This window comes from Orcinus orca, chromosome 10, assembly GCF_937001465.1.
Source record: "Orcinus orca chromosome 10, mOrcOrc1.1, whole genome shotgun sequence".
NCBI lineage: Eukaryota > Metazoa > Chordata > Mammalia > Artiodactyla > Delphinidae > Orcinus > Orcinus orca.
Genome location: NC_064568.1, coordinates 99,054,789 through 99,075,222, shown reverse-complemented (window position 1 = coordinate 99,075,222; position 20,434 = coordinate 99,054,789). Strand labels below are relative to the sequence as shown.

General features: G+C 36.5%; 1 long non-coding RNA gene across 1 annotated transcript; it reads left to right on the top strand.

The window, feature by feature from the left end:
- The first annotated feature begins 16,950 nt into the window (after positions 1 to 16,950).
- LOC125965557 (uncharacterized) lies at positions 16,951 to 20,232 on the top strand. The gene is made up of 3 exons (XR_007479586.1): positions 16,951 to 16,970; positions 17,702 to 17,928; positions 20,071 to 20,232. It is a non-coding gene; the product is annotated as an uncharacterized LOC125965557 (long non-coding RNA).
- The last annotated feature ends 202 nt before the right edge of the window (positions 20,233 to 20,434 follow it).

Here is a 20,434-nt window from a genome sequence, read left to right as displayed (position 1 = left end):
TGATTGTTTGAGATTTCAAGGATTTTCAATGTATGATTAAAGAGTACTAAGTTCCTTCTGATGTCAAGAAGGAAATATTTTAAAATATTGAAAACCCAAATGTTTTGTGGAAAAATTAATGGTTAAACGTGAATATTAAAATCTTGATGAACCCTTAAAGGAAAAATACTCTATACCTTTGGGAATGGCAAATGGACAAAAAATACTTAAAATTTATCAATGTAAAAAAAGGGCAGAGAATGAGAAAAAAGAAAAGAGGATGTTAATGAAAAAACTAATGTAAAATGATAAAATTAAGGCAAAATATATTTATCATTCAATAAATTTAAGTGGGTTAAACTCATTCACTTAAAAACAAATATTTTATAATGGGTTTTAAGAATCTAGCGCTCTATGCTATTTACAAGAGATATACCTACATAAATCTTGAAAACAAAGGGATGAAAAGAGGAAAAACCAGATGAATTCCAACAAAATTATTACAGAACAGTCTAATTCTAAGAAAGAGTTTTGAGAGTTGTAGAAAAACTAGATAACTATTAAAAGAGCAATCTACCGGAGGTTATAGTAGTCATAATCTAGTAAGCACATAAAAACATGCCTTTAAAATGTGAAGCAAAACTGACAAAATGACTTAATTCTAAATCATAGTGAGAAATTTTAACACACATCTCTCAGAAATTATAGTTCAAGTAGATTTTTAAAATGGTAGTGAAATAATTTGAACATTATAAATACATTTAATCAGATTTGTGATATAATATGTATATGTATATATCAAGCAAGTATAAGATATTTCTGCCATTTCCGTTGTTTCTGTGGTCTCTTTATGTGTGTTTCTGTGTATAGCTATATTTATATCTGTATCTATAGATATTTCCTATGACAAGTATAATTATAAATTAATGTGAAAAGGATGGCTGATGCACTTAATGGGGTTGCAAATGCTTTTTAGCTCTAGAAAAAAAAATTTTTTTGAACTATATTTTTACCTAACACCATGCATGAAAAGTGTGGGTTTTTATCTTAAATTTTAAAAAAGCTTTATCAGTATATTACATAAACGTGTATATGTACACAGACATCCATACATATAAATAAGGAAGGTAGAATATTAACAATAAAAAAACTGGGGAAAATATGCACAGGTGTTCTTTGTACTCTTCTTAGAACTTTTGAGTTTGAGATGATTTCCAAATAAAAGTACTTTTAAAGGCAATGCGGGGGACTAAAGAGTAGCTACAGACTGGGGAAGAAAAACAATATAGGAAACCAAGAAAGGACTATTACCTAGAAAATGTAAAGAGGTGTAATAAGTCACTAAGAGAAAGGAAAAAAGCCCACTATAAAACTGAGCAAAGCATATGAACAGGCAATTCAAACAATGGGAGAATGGAATGGTCAATCAGAGTGTGAAAAGGTGGTCAATCTAACTAATCATAAGGGTATTAAAAGAAGAAACCCTTTATCTTTATCCCAGTGATAAAAGTTGCATGGTTAAAAAGAGAACACCAAGAGTAGGAAAGAAAGTCATGCAGTCCTAGTGGAAGAATAAATTGGTACAACTATTATACATTGGGAAGCAATCTATTATTCGCATGTGCAGAAGGAGGCAACTCATTATTGCCAGCAGAATGCCTCAGACGTTGTAAAATGAAGGGAATGCCCTTTTGCAAAAATGAAATGCCAGCTCTCTGGGTTGACCCTCTGGAGCAAGTTTTGGATGCTGGCTGTTTTCTGCACCCTTCTGTAGCAACCCTTCGGGACAGCATAGATGCTTTGCACAGCTGGCCCAATCACTGGATCCACACATCAGATAAATGTACATCAGATAACCAGATGCAAGCCAGTGACTCAGCAAGCCACTTGTTTGTTTCCAAATACACAGACCTTTGTTTGCTGGGGTAAAGTTTTACATCAGACTATTTCAACACTTGTGGTGGCAGAATATCAAAACCACTCTTGCTGTGACACTTGGCCAGAGTGATGAAAGGTGGGATTTTAATGTGGATGCTTGACTAAAATAATAAGTTTCATCGTTGCCATTTTGTTTTGATATTTTAAGCACAAGTGGAAAACAGCAGAGGGTATTGTTTCTTTGGAAGTAGCACTCATGACTCAGTATTTTCAATGCTCTCTGACGCCTTGAAATTTCCCTTTGGTGACAATTTCATTCTCTGTAACAAGCAAGCATTCTTGTTGCGACAGCCCACAGACAGAAACTTCCCCTTATGGAAAAAATGTTTGATGTTGAATATTGTCATTCGCATGCATGTTCCTTTCATTCACACTAGTCTGAGTTTGCTTTCAAATATGCCTTCTTGGGGGCAATTTTATTAAAATGAACTTATATGAAGTATTATGTCATTATTTGCTACTCACTTGAGTCAAGCCGTTTGTTTCAGTTGCAAATTTTATTCAGAGCCAACAAGGTAACCTGTCTTGACCCTGGTGCTGGATATAATAATAATCAGTATTTATTGAACATTTATTATGTGGCAGGGATTGTTCTAACAGCTTTCTGTGAATTACCTCATTTATTCTTGCCAGGAACTCTATGAGGCAGATTCTATTATTATCCCATTTTACAGGTGAGGAAACAGTTGCAAAGGAAGTTTAAATCATTTGTTCCAGGTCACTCAGTTAGCAAGTGAGGGATCCAAGATTTAAACCTAGTCCGACTTTAGAGAATACATGTCTAGCAGCTATGTTATTCTGCCTCTTGTAAAAATCAATCATATTTCATACCATCAATATAAAAAGTAGGCAGATTTTCAACCTAGCATCATAGTATGTAATAATTTTAATTAAGTGTACCATTTTCGCAGTTACAGTTTAGCACAATTATTGAACCCTTGGCTTCCCTTTAACCTCTCTCGAGTTCAGTCTGAAAATAAAATTGCACTGGAGATTAACACTAAAATGTCAGACTCATGGGTCTTGACAATAACTAAGTTGTAGAGGTTTCAGAATGTAGGGAAGCAGAGTCGTGATCTTTCCCACCAGGAAAGGGGCAGAGGTTCATTCAGGTGGATAGGCATTTGCATCACAGAAGCAGATAGGTAGCCCGGAACCAGGCATGGATAGTGGCATTCTGGCATAATAAAAAATACTGTTTCAGTGACTCTGACCCCTTTGTCAGTCCTTGCTTGCTACACGAGTTCCTTTAATACTGGGGTCTTGCTTTTCCTCCCATTTCTCACAGGGCTGGTGTAGAATTTTTCAAGGGTTTTCAATTTTTCTTTACCTTATGTACATTACTTCATCTTATCCTCATAGTTTTGAATGGTAAGAAGCCAAGATGGTTTTCAGTTTTTTGAGGAGCACGCTGACTTTCAGAGTGTTTCGAAAGATAGAGATCTTACCATTAAGCGAAGTCAGAGCTAAGAAGATAACACCGTACCCAGGTCTGTGGACTGTATCTAAAAAGCCCTTTTTGATCACTACATCTTTAAAGGAAAACAACACAAAACCTCCCTTGGACCACTGCCATTCTCACTTCTGGACCTTGGTCTGTCCTTCTGCCTCAGACTCTACCTTCCATCCATTATTTTTAAGAATCACTGTACCCAATAAGGTGACCCCACTGTGCCCCTAGCAGTCAGGTTACAGACCTTTCCTATACCCACAGCCCTACAGAATCTCATGCCTACCACCGTTATAGCATTTATCACAGTGCATTTTAATCCGTTATTCTTTTTTACACATCTTCATCCTGAACTTAAGGTCATTGAGGGCACAGATATTGATGAAAATGATTACTTTTTTAATTATTACTTTTATCCCCAGTGCATAGTAGAGTTCCTGGCAAATATTTAGTGAAGTTGCTCACTAAATATTTGTGGAAAAAATCCGTAATTTTCAGTTTGAAAATCACTCTTACAATACTATTTATTTGACCTTCAGCATATTGTGAGAAAGAGCTATCATCTCCTCCTTCCTGGCAGTGGCATACCAGGGGGGCTGTTCACAGCAGAATGTACTTGGGTATCTTTGGCAAGATTGGTCCCAGTGTCTGAGTAACAGCTAGATTGCTGAGATGGGAGAACTGAAACAGATGATTTCAGTACAAGTAGGTTAAAACAATCCTCTTCAGATAGTGTATAAAGTGCAGTGTTGTGTGTTGTATTATGGATAATTTGCAATTTAAGAATTCAAGAAAATGTATTCTGTGCTGAGAAGAGTTTAAGTTATTACTATGATGTCTCTATGCTTTTTCACAAAAAGTTGACAGCTTAACATTCAAATAAAGTAATTGAAATACCTCATAAATAAAATGAAATGTGTAGAAATCATATTCTCTTGCCTAATAAAAGGTATTATTAAAAATAATGAATATTATTTTTTTAAAAGGAGGAAATAATGTAGATCGAGAGCTCAACACAACAGTAGACACATGCAAATAATAGTCAATTCTCTGGTTTAATGAAAAGTTAACATATACTTTTGAATTACAAATTAATTATATTTATTTAGTGGTTATAAATAAAAATCACCTAAATTAAAAAATAATTATTTTAAATACACGACAGTTAAGTATTAAAAATGAACACTTTTATAGAAAACATTTTGTTATATTTTATAACTGTGATTGTAGGTAGAACCCCCCCGCCTCCCCCCAAAAAAAGTTTGTTTTTAAAGGTGTCTTAAAGGAAATCAAGACTTTAAAAAGTTTTGGTTTGGACAGAGAATGGTATGTACAGTGTGTGTATGCACTCTTTGTTATATTGTCTAGCTACTCGGTGTACGTGGGTGTGTGTGTGTGAAACTCTGTGTGTGTGTGTATGTGTGGGTGAAAGCATGTGTTGATATTACTGTTTCAGTGCTGAGAATTTCCCACCAGGACAGACACATAGCGAAAGGCAATTGGGAATGATAGGAAGTGTTTATTCAAAACCTAACTCAGCCATTCATTAACTTGTGCCCATTATAAATTATTCAACCTCTCTGAACCTCAGTTTCTCTATATGTGAAACAGGAAAAGATGAGGATTCGTGGCAGCACATATACAATACCTGATACAATGCATGGCATGTAGTACAGATACAATAAATGATAGGTATGATTATTATCACTGTTACTCTTGGTATTACTCAGTTACATTTAGATAAGTCATTGGTAAGACTCGGAGAGAAAAGACCTAAATATTAGGGTTAGACTAAATATACTCCAGTGTACTTCCACTCCTGAGGTCTATGACCCTTCACACTGCCTGTATCATGGTCACCAATCACAATTATTTATTGGAATGGTTCTATCAGGCCTTATTTTTACAAATTCCTTTCCAACGTTTGAGACCCTTTGGTCTTAGAGCCATCCTATGGCACTGATGTCACTCTGTCCATCTTGCAGATTAGGAGGCTGAAGCCTGGGGCGTTCAAGAGATTAACCTGTGACCCCTTGACCAGTGCTGGACCAGAGATCAAATGCAGGGTTCATTCTATGAAGCTCTACCCTTCCTGACTTTCTCTGTTTGGCCTCTAAGCCAGCCACAAGCAAAGCACTACGCTGTGCAGACAGAATTTACCATCCAAAGCAGTACATAGTGGTGGGTGAAAAGTGGTGCTGTTATTAATTATGCTGTGACAAGAGGAGTAAATCAGGCCAAGCAGGATATAGCTTCACACTGGTCAGAATATAAAAATAATGTGTGCTTTCAAACTCTTTTTTCCTTAGAAAAATAGCTTGGGAAGTAGAGTACAATTAAAACAAACAAAATCCCTCAAAGTAGCATAGAAAGAGATAAATGATAAGAGCTATAGCTATAGGAGGGAAATACATTCCTTAGGCAAAGATAAATGCCTCATTCATTTCTGATTCCTGCACTTAGCATAGTGCCTAGAATATAGCAGAAGCTCCATAAATGTTTATTAAATTGACTTGGATTTCTTTGAGTTGAGGTATTTGGTAAATGAGGGAGGAGGAGATAAAGTTCACACAAAGGCTTTTCACTTGGCCCATGGTAGTAATAAATTTGTGATTATTACCTGCCCTTTTCTAAATGGGCAAACTCGAAATATCATCGTGCGTTAAGGTTATAAAGCAGAGGGCATACGAAGCCATGACTAATTGCATTGCGGGGGACGATTGGGGGGCAAAAGGCAGAGATAAGAATATTTATTTCCTGTTCGAACAAGAATATCTTTGTTGTAAAGGTTAATAAATAATTGGCTGATTTCATTAATATCGGTCAAATATAATTGAAATGATGGGTTGAGTTCAATGAAAATAAAAGGGCCCAATATCATATTCTTGGAGAGGCACAGCTGCATGTTTTGTAAATGCTATTGAATGTAATGTTTCCCTTTTCATATATGACTCATACCTGATGCCACGGCTAAGTAGATACATTACAGTGTGCTCAGTAATACAATACAGTCCTGTATTTCCTGTGAGTGCACCTTGAATTTATTTTGAGGTGGGAGTTGCCACATTTCATGCCTCTGAACCAATTAAAAGTGATGTCATGTGTAGAATGTGCAGGCGTGTCACGTTGGTGGATAAAGAAACCTAGGTGTTGCACAATAGTTTCGTGGTTGGCTAGACACACACCCTTCCATTTATTGGGCTTCAGGGGTTGGGTCTGAGAATATTTAGGAAAAGATCCGTGAGGTAGAAAGATTGTTCACTGAGGAGCTAATCCTAGCCTCCAAGGCTTGTAGCAACTACTTCTCATTAAACCTTCCCAGGCTCCACTGCTTCGTTTGCTGTCTGCAATTCTTTTCCTCAGATAAAGAGCTTTGGGCATCGAAGAGGAGTCAAGAATGTTGACTTCTAGATCTGTCTGTGCCACTGACTACATGTAAGTCTGTGGTCAATTCTCAGAGCTTTCTGGGCTGCAGTTCTTCATGTTCAAAATCAGTGCTTCACATAGAGTATGCCTAAAGTTCTTCATGTCTCTAATGACGTTTCCTGGTCCACCTTCTGCAAATATTTCTGATCTTTCCATGGTGAAAATGAAGGTGTAAATGCAGGTGTGTGAGAACTCTCATCCTCACAGCTAGTGGAAAGAGGAGAATTCACTACAACTGAAAATCTCTCAAAACAAAGGCTGCTTTGGAGTTTCTACCTCTCCTCCCAAACGTTACCGTGAAATTTCCCCCCAGTTCTCTTCTAATTTCTTTTCTTTTCTTTTCTTTTTTTTTTTGATGTGGACCATTTTTAAAATCTTTATTGAATTTGTTACAGTATTGCTTCTGTTTTATGTTTTGGTTTTTTGGCCGCGAGGGATGTGGGATCTTAGCTCCCCGACCAGGGATTGAACGTGTACCCCTTATATTAGAAGGCGAAGTCTTAACCACTGGACCACCAGGGATTTCAATCAACTTCAATTGTCCTGAAAATCAAGACACTGGCAGCCTTTGAAAGTCTAAAGCATTGGAGAATTGTTAAGTAAAAAATCAACTATATTAACTGCAATTATATGTGACTTTACTTAAGAAAGTGCTTTAGTTCATCCGCTAGAAAGATTTCACATTCACATTCAAATTTATTTAGAAATTGCTACATAGTTATACAGTGACCCAAAAGATTCCAAAGGCTAAGGTGGAAAGTTTTCTCAATTGCACACTCCAGTAGGAGTGACAATTGTCACATTTTCCTAACTAGACTGTGCATTGAACCATGGCTGGAAGATCAGACTTGTGAGTGTAAACATGGAGCTTGGAGGGAAAAGGGCAGTCAGAACAGGATGTTCTAACAGAACCCAAACACAGGCAGACATCGGATGACCCATTCACTGAGGGTGAGAGGGAAAGGCCTCAAACACCATGACATTTCATAGGAAAGGGCACCCATCCATGCATTGGCCATGGCTAATAGACTTCCTATTAATGATTAATCAGGAGGATTCCGTGGAGAACACAGCCTCAGTGATTTCTCAAATCCCAGAATGAAGCATTTGCCAGGTGACTTGAAGGTCTGTTAATGATCACTGAAGGTAAAACCTGCTGGTTGACAGTTTCCTACTTTTTTTTGAGAAATTATTAAGCTCCTCTGGGATAACTGTACAGAGCTTTTGATAAAAAATATTAAAATTCTATTTAGATGTATAATGTTTTAATGCAAATTTTTAACCATAAAAAACCAACCGCTCCATTCAGTTAAATTAATAGAATTACAAAAAGATGTAATGATAGCAATTAAGTCTTGAAAATGCAAATTTTATAGTCAAGGACAATTACCTCATTTATAGTATATTGGAGTGGTGCCAGACAAGGTAATTTAGATCCCCCCAGCCCACAGTTACATCAGGATGGATATCTTCATTTCATTAGTACAACAAAGATGGGTGAGAAGTTAGGTAATACGCAAAAAAAAGAACTAAAGAGAATTTGACCTTTCTAGTATAACTAGAACCAGAATTCCTTCACTAATTTGTCAAGTATTTAATGAGTACCAATTATCTAAAATATTAGTGGTATATATTTTTCTACCTTAGATTTAAAAAATCTCTTTATTTTCAGCATCCACAAAACACTGGTTTCTAGAGAGATCAGATTTCTTCAAAACCAGGGCAGGTTTTTGGTGCTTGATGCGCATCTCGTTGATGCACTGTGCAGATGACCTGATTTCATGTTGATTAGAGTGATACCAAGGCTCCCTGCAAAAGAACAATGGATTTTTCTCTAATTATCTTCTCTTTTATTCAGGCATGCTTCAGGTAATTTTTGGTGTCTTCAAGTCATGCAGCTGTGAAATTGTGCTACTTAAATAATTATTTTTGACATTTTTAATATTTTGCCATGTATTTTCTAATGTTCTTTATTTTAATATTATCGTGTTGGCTGCAGTTCGTTTGTACAACACTCAGAACACATTATCCTTTCCACATTACAGGAAGATGAGTAACTTTAACAAAGAGAGAGAGAGAGACTGATTTAATAATAGGTTATTCAAACACCTATGTTTATATTTTCTTAATGCAGTTATCCTGCTTATATTCCTAAAAACAACCCCCAAAACAGAAAACCTATATAGCCCATAATCTTCTTTTTTTGCCTCTAGAGGGCACTAGATCACACTCCTGCAGATAAAGGGCTTCAAATCTAAGCCCTACTTGCTGCTGCTAAAGTTTTTCTCTTGAGTCATTATCTCTGGAGAGAAAATGACTCCTGTCTAAGGGAAGCACCGACTGAGAAGCAGGCGGTTTATTCCTCGCTGTAAAGCTCCTGGACAGAGGGCAACATGGTGACAGAGGGCTGGTGGTGGTCAGTAGGTGGGCTCTGGAGACAGACTGATCAAGTTCAAACATGGCTCAGGCACTTCCTGGATGTGTAATGCTGGGCAAATTATTCAAACGTTCTGTGCCCCAGTTTCCTCATCTGGAATATGAGGATTATAATAACACCTACCACACAGTGTGGTTGTGAGAACTGAAAATAACAATTTTATACATATATATATATATATATATATGAATTGGAACAGGGATTTCCCTCAACAAGCACTCAATGAGTATTAGTTATTACTTTCAACCCCTTTTTTGGAGCGTAATCCTCAATAAAGATTCAGCACTCCTCCCCCTGGGATTTCTTCTTTAATCCCCATGACTCAAACGGGCAAGGCTTTTTTAGGACTCTCTGAGGGAGAAACACAACTGCCTTACATAGAAGTACCCAAAGATATTGGTGCTTTTAAAGAAGCTTGTGCTATTGATATAATAGATGTCAGAACAGAAGGTAAACCTCTTTGAATTCCGAGTGACATGATAACTTCGTAATTTTACTCTCTTGGTCACTTTTTGGCAGTAATCTCCAAACCAAGACATCTAAAATTTATTATAATGAAAGGTCATAGGAACATATGTATACTAAATGTGTATATGTATACTAAAAAATGTATACAGAAAAGATTCTATATACATTCAGTATATAGAAAAGATTTTTGTTTGTTTATTTTGTCTGATTTCTTTAAATGTCATTTATAGTAAGAGTCATTAGGGCTTTCCCCCCCTAAAACTTACTTAGTAGCTAGAAGAGTTAATAAAACTTCTGTGAAGATCAAGTTTTGTCTCTAGTGATGATACTCAAGTCTTTGTAGGTTCATTTTTTTTGGTTCATTGAGCTGGTAGCATAAGAATTTTGTCAAAATACCCATCTTGTTGCCGGTGGTGGTGGTAATACTCTTCTCTCTTTCCCCCTCCTGATATTTATATTTTTTTTGCGGTAAATTTATCAAACATTCATTTCTAATGTTCTTAAGAACTGCTTAAGTAACATTCTGAAGCATATATTTTGAATACTACTGATGAATCCCCAAAGCATGCCTTATCCGAGAAGCTTTGTAAGAAACCCTACACATTTTGGGTTATGTAAGTGTTCAAATAAATATTTAAAATCAATTGTCTCTGATGCTCTCAGCTGTGACAGGAATTCATCAGTAAGCCAACTGATAGTCTTTGCCATAACCTTTAGTAGAACTGACTTTGCTCAGGCTGTAATCAACAAACAACCATACGCCTGGATTGCATTTCTCAAACTGTCAGACTGTCAGATTTTCAAGTGTCTTGTAAGAATTTCAAATATATTTGTATTGATGTACAGAACTGATTGGGTCATTATTAATGAACTAATCAGCTATCTTAAAAACTGGTTAAATAAACAGTTATTGCAGCCTCATAACCAAATCAACTATATATGTATCTCTTGGCACTCCTGTGATCTGACCCATTTACAGTATGCTACATGCCAAGTTTTACAGATCTATTCAGAATGAATAGACAAGATGAAAAGAGATTTATATATGTATTTTCACTCTTTGTAATGAACAAGTCTACATGAGGAAATGATACCTAATACAGCCTTAGTCTCTTAACATCAAGATAGAATTAGAAGCTAAAACTTCATTGTCCAGTTCAAAGAGAGAAATGAATTGATGTTCTTACTTAAATGGTTTCCTATGCAAAGCCACCAAATTTCTGGCATTAAAAAAAAAACAAAAACAAAGGTACATCTGATATCCTAGCTGCTGTGTCTGAGTTGTAAAATCCCATCTGAGATCATAATAGGATATTGATTAGTTCGGATGCCATGCAAAACTGAATTGCGATTCTTGGTGGAGTACTAAAGGTCACTGTTTGATTACGCAATAATTTTTCAAATACAAGAAATGCTATTTAAAAGTATGCTTGAATGATTGGGTTGTATTATGAGAAGGAGATGGGGGGATGGAACTTCTTTCATAAAGATAGGTGATAGTTATTTCATAAAGCTAGATGTTAAATTCTCATAACATCTTTTATTTATTTATGTTTGACATTCTGTAATATTTTATATACTAGAACATAAACCATGAAATAAATTATGAATGCAATTTTTACTTGTTATGATCCATGTGATACCCAATCTATGAAACATATAATTCACTTGTTTTTTTTAGATATTAATTGAGTTTGTCACCGGGACCAGCTTATATTTAATAATATTTATTTTCTGAGGTCATAAAAGTAAGGCATTCTGCATTACATTATAGAAAATGCAAAAAATATATAAAGAGGATAAAATTACCTATAATTCTGATATTCTGGTTAATTTCTATTCTATTCCCCTTTTTACTTATTAAAAACAATATAAAATCTTCTCTTATATTTATTATACTTACTACAAGTTTTAAGATTAAGATCATCTTATACTAGTTTTTAATGACTTTCCACCTTTCTATTTCACTGGGAATGTACCCTTACAAATATTAGATATTATTGGAAAATTGATTCTTAATTACTGCATAATATTCCAAATTAAGAATACAGCATATAATACTTAACCTGTTAATTTGTACTTATAATCCCTCCCACAGATTATGCCAATCATATGACCTATTGTTTGATTGTTACGAGCCCTGTATGGTGGAGAGTGACATTATTTTCTATGGTCCCATTACTCTCTTCTCATATCATCACCTTTTTCTTTCACCCACTTCTCTGTTTGACCTTGCAGGTTTCTTTCTAACAACTGGCAACATTGCTCCATCCTGACTCTCATTATTTGCCCAAACAAGGATTCATCTTTGATGCATTGAGTGGGCTTGATCTGACTTGGCAAGATAAAGACATCCATTGAGTCTATCATAAGGATGAGCCAACAGTATTCTAGCACATTATTAGAGTTCAAACGTATTTACTGAATACATGAATGACTAACTGATAGGAAGCAGGTCAGAGAAGGTAGAAAGCAGTGCATGTCGAGAGAATAAGTGGACAGTTTGAATAGTAGTTCATGGAGAAGGAGGGAAAATGGGGCAATGTAGAAATAAGGAGAATGCCAGAGGAATGGGCAGGAGTAGCAGAAATAAGGTGGAACACATGAGAATGGGCTGGAGGAGCTGGGTGTTGGAAAAGAAGCAGTGTGGAGATTAATTGGTACTCTGTAGAACAGACCTGTTCTACAGCATGGGCAACACAGCAGAAGCATCACGAACGATACCCCCTGGCCTGTATAACCATCCACTGAGACAAAAGAGACCACTTTCATGTTAATTATTTTATTTAAGTTATCAATAATATGATATACCTATTAATTTAGGTTGTATGCACCTTCGAGACATTGATAGAAGAGTACCGTCTAGAATTCGGGAGGCAATGGAACTGTTTCTCTATGTGCAATCAGAACGTCCTGGAGCATTTGACTCAGGTCTAGACTTAGACATTTTAAGAGGAAAATAGGCACAGGAGGAAATGTATCCTGGAAGATGATCAACTCAGTGAAGGAAACCTAAAATAGAATCACAAAATGTTAATGGAAAACACATGAGCCTATGGCACCTAAAAGATGACACCTTTTGAAGGAGTATCAGGTAGAAAAGGAGCCGAGTGGCTCATTTCACTATAAGGAGAAGAGACATGAGTACAGTGTGCAGGCTTTGCAGGAAGATAGATTTTTCTTTGTTCAAGGAAAACCCACTAAGCAGTAGAAGTGTGTGAGTCAACATTGGGGGTGCTGAAATACACATTGGTGAACAGATGGTGGGGATTCTGTTGTGGAGAGTCAAACATCTGCTATTTGGTGGTGCCAGATGATCTTTAAGGTCCCAGCCACCCTTGAGATACTATAAGTTTATGCGAATCTCTATCTAGATCAAGCAGAGAAAGCAAATATGAATTTGTATTTCTGTATCTTAAACTGCTTTAATAAAAGTTTGCATTTTCAAACCACTTTAGATTTTATGCCATCAAAAATTTTACTCTGATCTTTCATAAGAAAACATCTATAACAACTATAATATTGTTTTCAAGATTAACAACTATAGTTGTAATCTAAGATGCTGCATAGGTTTTCTGAAGAAATCTCACTTTCTAAGTGCCAAGATAAATCATTGAAAATGGCCCTGCTCTTGAGTTGCTTATGTATATCATGCATTTAGACTGTGGAAAGGACCTGCAAGAATTGCTTCAGAAGTACCTAGAGGGAGACCTAATGGAACCCAGAGGAGAGACACAAAGTTTATGTTGGGACTATCCCAAAGTTAGGTCTTGAGGGCATGCATAGGAGCTAGCTGAATGAAAAAAGTAGAGAGTAATGTTCTAGGTAAGAAGAAGCACATACAAATGAGAAGCTTAAAGAGTTTGCAGGTATCAAAAAGTAGGCTGGTAAAGTCAAAGCTATGTTTGAAGTGAGGTGTAACAGATGATGATGCCAACAGTAGATACAGCCAGATAGACAAGTACACTTTATGGTACCTTAAGAAACATGAAATTTATACCATAGGCATTAGAAAACTATTGACGTGAATCAGATGGATTTGACTTCAGCTCAAGGGTTGCTACTGTGTAAAGATCATGAAATATATATTTAAATAGACCAAGAATAAAGGCAAAGAGACCAATTGGAGATGACTGTAATAGCCCTGAGAAAGATGTTTAAAACCTAAGCTGGACCAAATAATAGATATGGAGAAGACATGAAAGAATTACAAATTATTTTTAAAGTAAAGTAACTAATTATGAAGATTGATCGAAAATATTAGGCATTAGGAAATGCAGTAGTCAGTAATGACTCCAGTTTCTTACTTGGGTGATCCTATGAAAACCATCAGCTGAGATTAAGAACATGTTTTGAGGGAGGGAGTTGATTTATTCCATTTTGAACCATTAACTTTAAAACCCTTCAACGTCCTTAAGTAGTTATGTTGAGCAGGCACCTGGATACTGAGGTTTAAATCTGAAGAGAATGGTTCTGTTTGAAGATATAAATCAAGTTTTGTCTACATATAAATATCCAGGAGAAAGAAGATGGAAAAAGAAGTGGGCTAAAGAAAAAAAAAGAAGAAAGAAACACCATGTTTAAAATGATGAGCAAAAAGAGGTTCAGAAAGGAATAAGAGAAGACGTGGTGGGAGAAGCAGGAGAATCAACGAGTCTGATATCATGAAATCAAGGGAATAGTTCCAAGGAGGATTAATCAATAGCAGTAAATGAAATCCACGGTCTAGCAAGGTAAGGGCTAAAAGTGCCTGTTTAATTTGAGAATTAAATGGCGACCTTCAGGAGATTGGTTTACATGGGGTAGCAGCCAGAAGAAACATTGCTGTGTTGACCATTAGATGGGAAGCAAGGGATTAAGGACCCTAAGTCTTTTCATAGGAAGAGTTCCTTCTCCTCTGTCCATATTTGAGTTTAGAGAAATAAAGAGCAGAGAAAGGGTATAGGTAGAAGAAAATACAAGGTCAAGGGAATAGTAGTATTTGTCTTGCTTTGGTTTTAGAATGGTAAGAATTTCAGCATGTCTATATGTCCAAAAGAGTATCTAGCACAGAAGGAGGGTTGAAGGTAATGAAGAGATTTGTGACAGAGAGATGGAAGGTGACATTGGCCTTAAATGGGAGGGGGGACAACACTTTTTTTGTATTCTATACTCTCATTCAGCTTGCTTACTCATTACAGGTAGATTTGTGTATGTGTGTTGGTGTGTGTTGATACTTTTTTTCTTTTAGCAATTACCTGGTACTGAATAGAGTTTAGTTTTATTCCCCAAATTCGTAGCTATAAGTCTTCAGATCCATCTTCAAAAAATCTTCATATTTTTTTCTTTAAAGGAAGACATTTTTAAAACAATACCCTAAAGATAAGTTCCATGTTTTCTTCAGTACAATTTTTTTTTTATATCTCATATAGTACCCCTGGGCTTTGCTCCTTCTATTTCCAGAGAGGTGAAATGCAAGAACAGATTGCTTCCAAGATTAATTATATAACAAATGTGAGCAGTTCTCCTACAACAAACAGGTACAGTGGCAAGAAAAACAAAAAACGTTAATCTGAAAAATCTATCGTAGTTGATGGACTTCTTACCACGTTACTAAAAACATCTATACCGTAGAGACAGAATGCTGCGCCTATAATCATGAATTTGCGAATATGCTGCAAAAATGGGCATCAAAATAGAAGTTTGATGAATTGAATGGATGCTGGACTTCTATAAAATTCCAGTGACACTCACTTTAGATAAGGGCTCTACCAATAACTAATGAGAAGGGAATTTCATTACACAGCTCACATACATCACAACTGAAATATTTTATGTATTTGCTTTAATCATTTAATATTCTGTACATAATTTAGTCAGTGTTGGTTTAGTTCATCCTGACTCTTCTGTTGGTAATATTTATATAGCCTGAGATGAAGAGCTTGACCCAGTATCGTTTAGAATTGTTATCCAAACGTGGTGGAGCCAGTTGAATTCATTGTCTTTGTGATTTGTGGACACAGTAGAATACATCCCTGTCTTCCAAAATTGACCCTTTAAGCAACTTGGGCAGTTAGACAAGGACTCCTTTCTTATGTATTTTTAAAAATATTTTAAATTATGTGAGTAGTACATTATTTTTATAGTGACTCAATTTACAAATAGCTCCCATCAATTCACATGTGCACTCAAACGTTTTACGCGCCAGTGAATTTCATCCAATGAATTGCATCCCCTATTTAGTTTTTACTAAGTCTTTTCAGATTGTATCATTAAACTGATGTAAAAATTTTCTGTCTGTGATGCTACCATGTTCTGTGACTTCCTAGTATCATTTCTGCCTCCTTCATATTTGTATGAACTTTCCTTTTAAAAAAGCTTTTGGCTAGAGGAATCTAGCAGTTCAGCAGAATTTCTTTTTAAATGGCTGTAAATATTTTAAATCCTTTGTATAATTAGATACCTCCATACGTTGCTATACACTTTCTTATTTCATATGCATATGCAAACTCAGTTTGCCTTAGAGGAAGGTACGGTTGCCTGTAAGGGGAGACCCCAGCCAGTGAGATCAAAATACCCAACTGAATTCTCACATTTTCATGTGCTCTCCTGTCTTCCCACTTTTCATAAACTGGTCACCAGATTTTTTTCCTTTAAACTGACTTTTAAAATGTCAATCCTTTTTGTAAAAATTAAGACGCTCAAAAAAAACCCACTCTTCTAGTCACATGTGAATAAAAAATGTTTTGTAAATACATTGATGAGGAAGAATGTGTACAATGTATAATTATATGTTACATTAGAAATTTTCGGTTTATGTATTTACATAACTGGGATAACTCTTCAGTTTGGACAATCTTTTCCCTCTAGCTTAATCAAATATTTTCAAAATATCCTTTACTGAGACACTACTCTTTTTACCGGGCATCCATAGCAATTTGTACATTGGCTTGTTGTAGCATTTTCATACTATTGAATGAATAGTATTTATAAATTTATCTTTTCAAATGGGCCAGGAACTCCTCAGGAACAGGGATGGTGTTTGATTCATATTTATCTATTCATCAGCTAGCTAATGGGTAATGTCTAATCACTGCCTCTCCACCTCCTTAGGACTACAATTCAGGACTAGCCAAAGTGGACCCCAGAGAGCTGAGAACAGATGAGACCAAGGAATGACCAGAAACAGCCAGAAAGAAATTGAACCGGTGCACAAGGGTCAACTATATTCAAGGACAAATGGGAGTTAAATCCAGAGAGAAACGATATCCATGTGTCACTTCCAAAGGGCAGGTGTGGAACCAGTAACAGCAGCCAAAACAAGAGACCAAAAATCAGGTGTCAATGCAATGATGAGATAATAGTGAGATGCAGGGGTTAGATGAAGGGAGAGAGTCAAGAAATGTGAATGTCTATAGTGTTGGGGCACTTGGAGGCTGATTTGGGTGATTCTACTTACGCCTGTTATTATGTTGGGTGAAAACAAGAAGAACCACGCATGCATGCATGTATACATGTGAGCACACACACAAAGGGAAAAGGAGACATGGAGGGAGCTTATATTAACATATGTAAGATCAATTGATAATATTTATGGGCCCTTTGATGGCATTCGTTGTCTGATCCAAGTCCAGGATACCTTGAAAACGATGATGATGCTGGTAATAATAGCAGTCATTATAATAGAAGCCTATTTGCTCAAGATGCTATGGGAAATTATGTACGACCATAGTACTATTCAACATTGATTTAGATAGAAGTATCTAGCAGATAAGGGACTAATATATAGTTATTGATTTGATTTGAAAGATAAGAAAGTGTCAACCCTTCTAAGGAAATACATAAATTATATGCCTAGGCGTAATATTTCCAAAGGTGCCTGTGAAGGTGGTACATTTATTGGTCCGAGACATGAAGAGCGAGCCGTCAGTGGCATGCTGCCAGAGAGCTGCTGTCACTCCCTGTGTCACTTCATCAGGAGCTAAAGAGCATTCTGTGAGCTCTTCTGGATTGATTTATTTCAGGTTTGATGGAGAAAGCAGTGGGAATTTGGGAACTGTTTGCATAATGGATGGGAGAGCTTGGAGAACAAGAAAGCGTTCCACAGATAGAGGCACTGAGAGCAACAGTGCGAGTGGGAAGAGCAGACAGAAGGCCTCACCTGAAAGGAATGGCGACGATGCATCAAGGGACGGGCAATTCCATATGAAGCTTACATGCATAAGATGTTTTCATAATACCAAGACAATAGGTAAAGTATCATGGCAGCTGACTGCAGATGTTCGTGACGAGCACAGTACTCTGCTCTCACTGTCCTGCAGTTTGCGCTATTCTAAATAAACCTGAATCATTTTCATTCTTACTAGCATTATGCAACTTATATTGAGGAGCTTACTAAGCTACTTAGATAGATGTTTCTTCTAGATATTATATCTTCCAAGCTGTCTGCATATTGTAAGGATTTAATATTCCCTAACTGGGTAATGGTATTACTATACTCTGAAATGGTCCCTTTGGGACGACCCTTATGTAGTTTCCTGTTTCCTGTCAGTGTGGTTTAACCTATACAGTGAAGAGAAGGGTTGCAGAGGCTTAAATGTTTCAAAGTAAAGCTTGCTTGAGTTGCATAAACCAATTGCTACCTGAATCAGAGAAAGTATCAGGCATGCTCAGGTTTTTACTAAGAAACCTTGAAAAGCTGGTTTTTGTCACTTTTTCTGGTCATTGTTTTAATGCCTTCCAAGCAGATATCACTTATAAAGTCTTAAAAAACTTAACATGTATTTGCAAAGAGGATTCAAATGAGGCTTCCCGTTCTCCTTTTGTTCTCTGGGCCTTGTTTTTCTATCTTTTTTGCAGTACTTTAATAAGCAGGGAATTATTCACAATTAATGATGGCCAATCATTACAGTGGGGAATATACACTTATAAAATTATGACAAATAGCCACACACCGTGTGATCAGAGTATACAAATTACACCATAAGCAGAAAGTAGTTATGCTTGATTGGAGCAATTAAATGTTTTCTCTTAAAAAAATAACTCCAGTGAGAATATTTTAGAAAATGACTTTTTAATCATCTGTAGAACTGCTAAAATTATTGTCTCATAGTAGTTGTAAAGTACAGCATGTTTAGAATTAACTGTAATCCCTTTGCCTAGCCATGGGAGTCTTCCCAAAAAAAACCTGTTTACCTGAAACTTCTTTTCAATCACAGACTTAATATCAACTCATTCACCTTTTGAATAAAATGACAATAATTTTCTAGGACTAGAAAACGTGACATTTGGCTTCCAAGAACAAGCAAGTACTGCCCACTCTGTACAGCCAGATGAGGGGGAAAAAATTCCTAAACAAATATGCCTTATCACCTTGTAGTTAGACTGTCCCCACCAGTTTGGAACTTTTCCAAGGGTTGAGGGAAAGTTCTGTGGAGATTCGACAAAGAACCTACGTTATTCTATAGGACCACTGTCGAAGGAAGCTGAGGAGTAACTTGGTCATAAATTCAATAAAACCAAAAATTTTTCCATTGTCTTCCATCACAAGAGTTTAAACCCTTAATTTGGATTTTTCTAGATTACGTATGTACACCTATAACGTGTTGATTCAATTTTGTAGTCTCCTTTGCCACATGATAATAAATTACATGAATTTTTATAATTCGACTTACTTTTTTTAGCACCACCTTAATGGTTGCATGATTCATTTAATCAATTAAACTAGAACCAAGAGAGAAATATAGCTTATCTCTGTTTAAAAACGTCTTACCTTGATTATTTTGAAATTTACACACTTTTTCCTATTCCTATTTTTATTTATTTCTTTTTGGCTGCGTTGGGTCTTCGTTGCTGCGCACCGGCTTTCTCTAGTTGCGGTGAGCGAGCGGGGGCTACTCTTCATTGCTGTGCGTGGGCTTCTCATTGTGGTGACTTCTCTTGTTGTGGAGCATGGGCTCTAGGCACATGGGCTTCAGTAGTTGTAGCTCACAGGCTCAGTAGTTGTGGCTCTCGGGCTCAGTAGTTGTGGCTCACGGGCTCAGTAGTTGTGGCTCATGGGCTCTAGAGTGCAGGCTAAGTAGTTGTGGCACAGGGGCTTAGTTGCTCTGCGGCATGTGGGATTTTCCTGGACCAGGGCTGGAACCCGTGTCCCCTGCATTGGCAGGTGGGTTCTTAACCACTGTGCCACTAGGGAATCCCTCCCTATTCCTAGTGTTTTAATTGTCTATAGATTCACATGAAGATAAGTTTTCTCAAATGCCTCTGAGGCAGTCACCCCCTGTCTCCCACAGCCTGCCTGAGGTTACACAGCTTCTGGGGGAAAAGCTACAGTGAGCTTATCATGAATGATCCTTTTTTTCCTGACTTCTCATATATTTTTTACCTTTTCTAGGCAATATGGCTTGAAGAGATGTGTTTGTTGTAGAGTTACAGCCTCATTCAGGGTGCGTGAAGGGAAGCTTTTTTTGTCACCAAAAAGATATCCAAATATAATCACTGGGAAAGCTGACTTATCGTACAGAATGAAAATGAAGTTTCCAGACTTTAAATTCACACAGTGCTTTCTATGAGGTAAGGAGTCTGGCCAACTCTATGGATTATATGAATTTGTTTCTCTTGGTCTCTTTGTTGGTTTCTTCACTTTCACCATCTTTATAGCCTCTAGGTTTCCAAATTGAGCCCTGGTCTTCATATTATGTATAAATACAGTAAGATATCCATTTAACCAGACTCAAGTGGACGGGTGACTTGCAGTG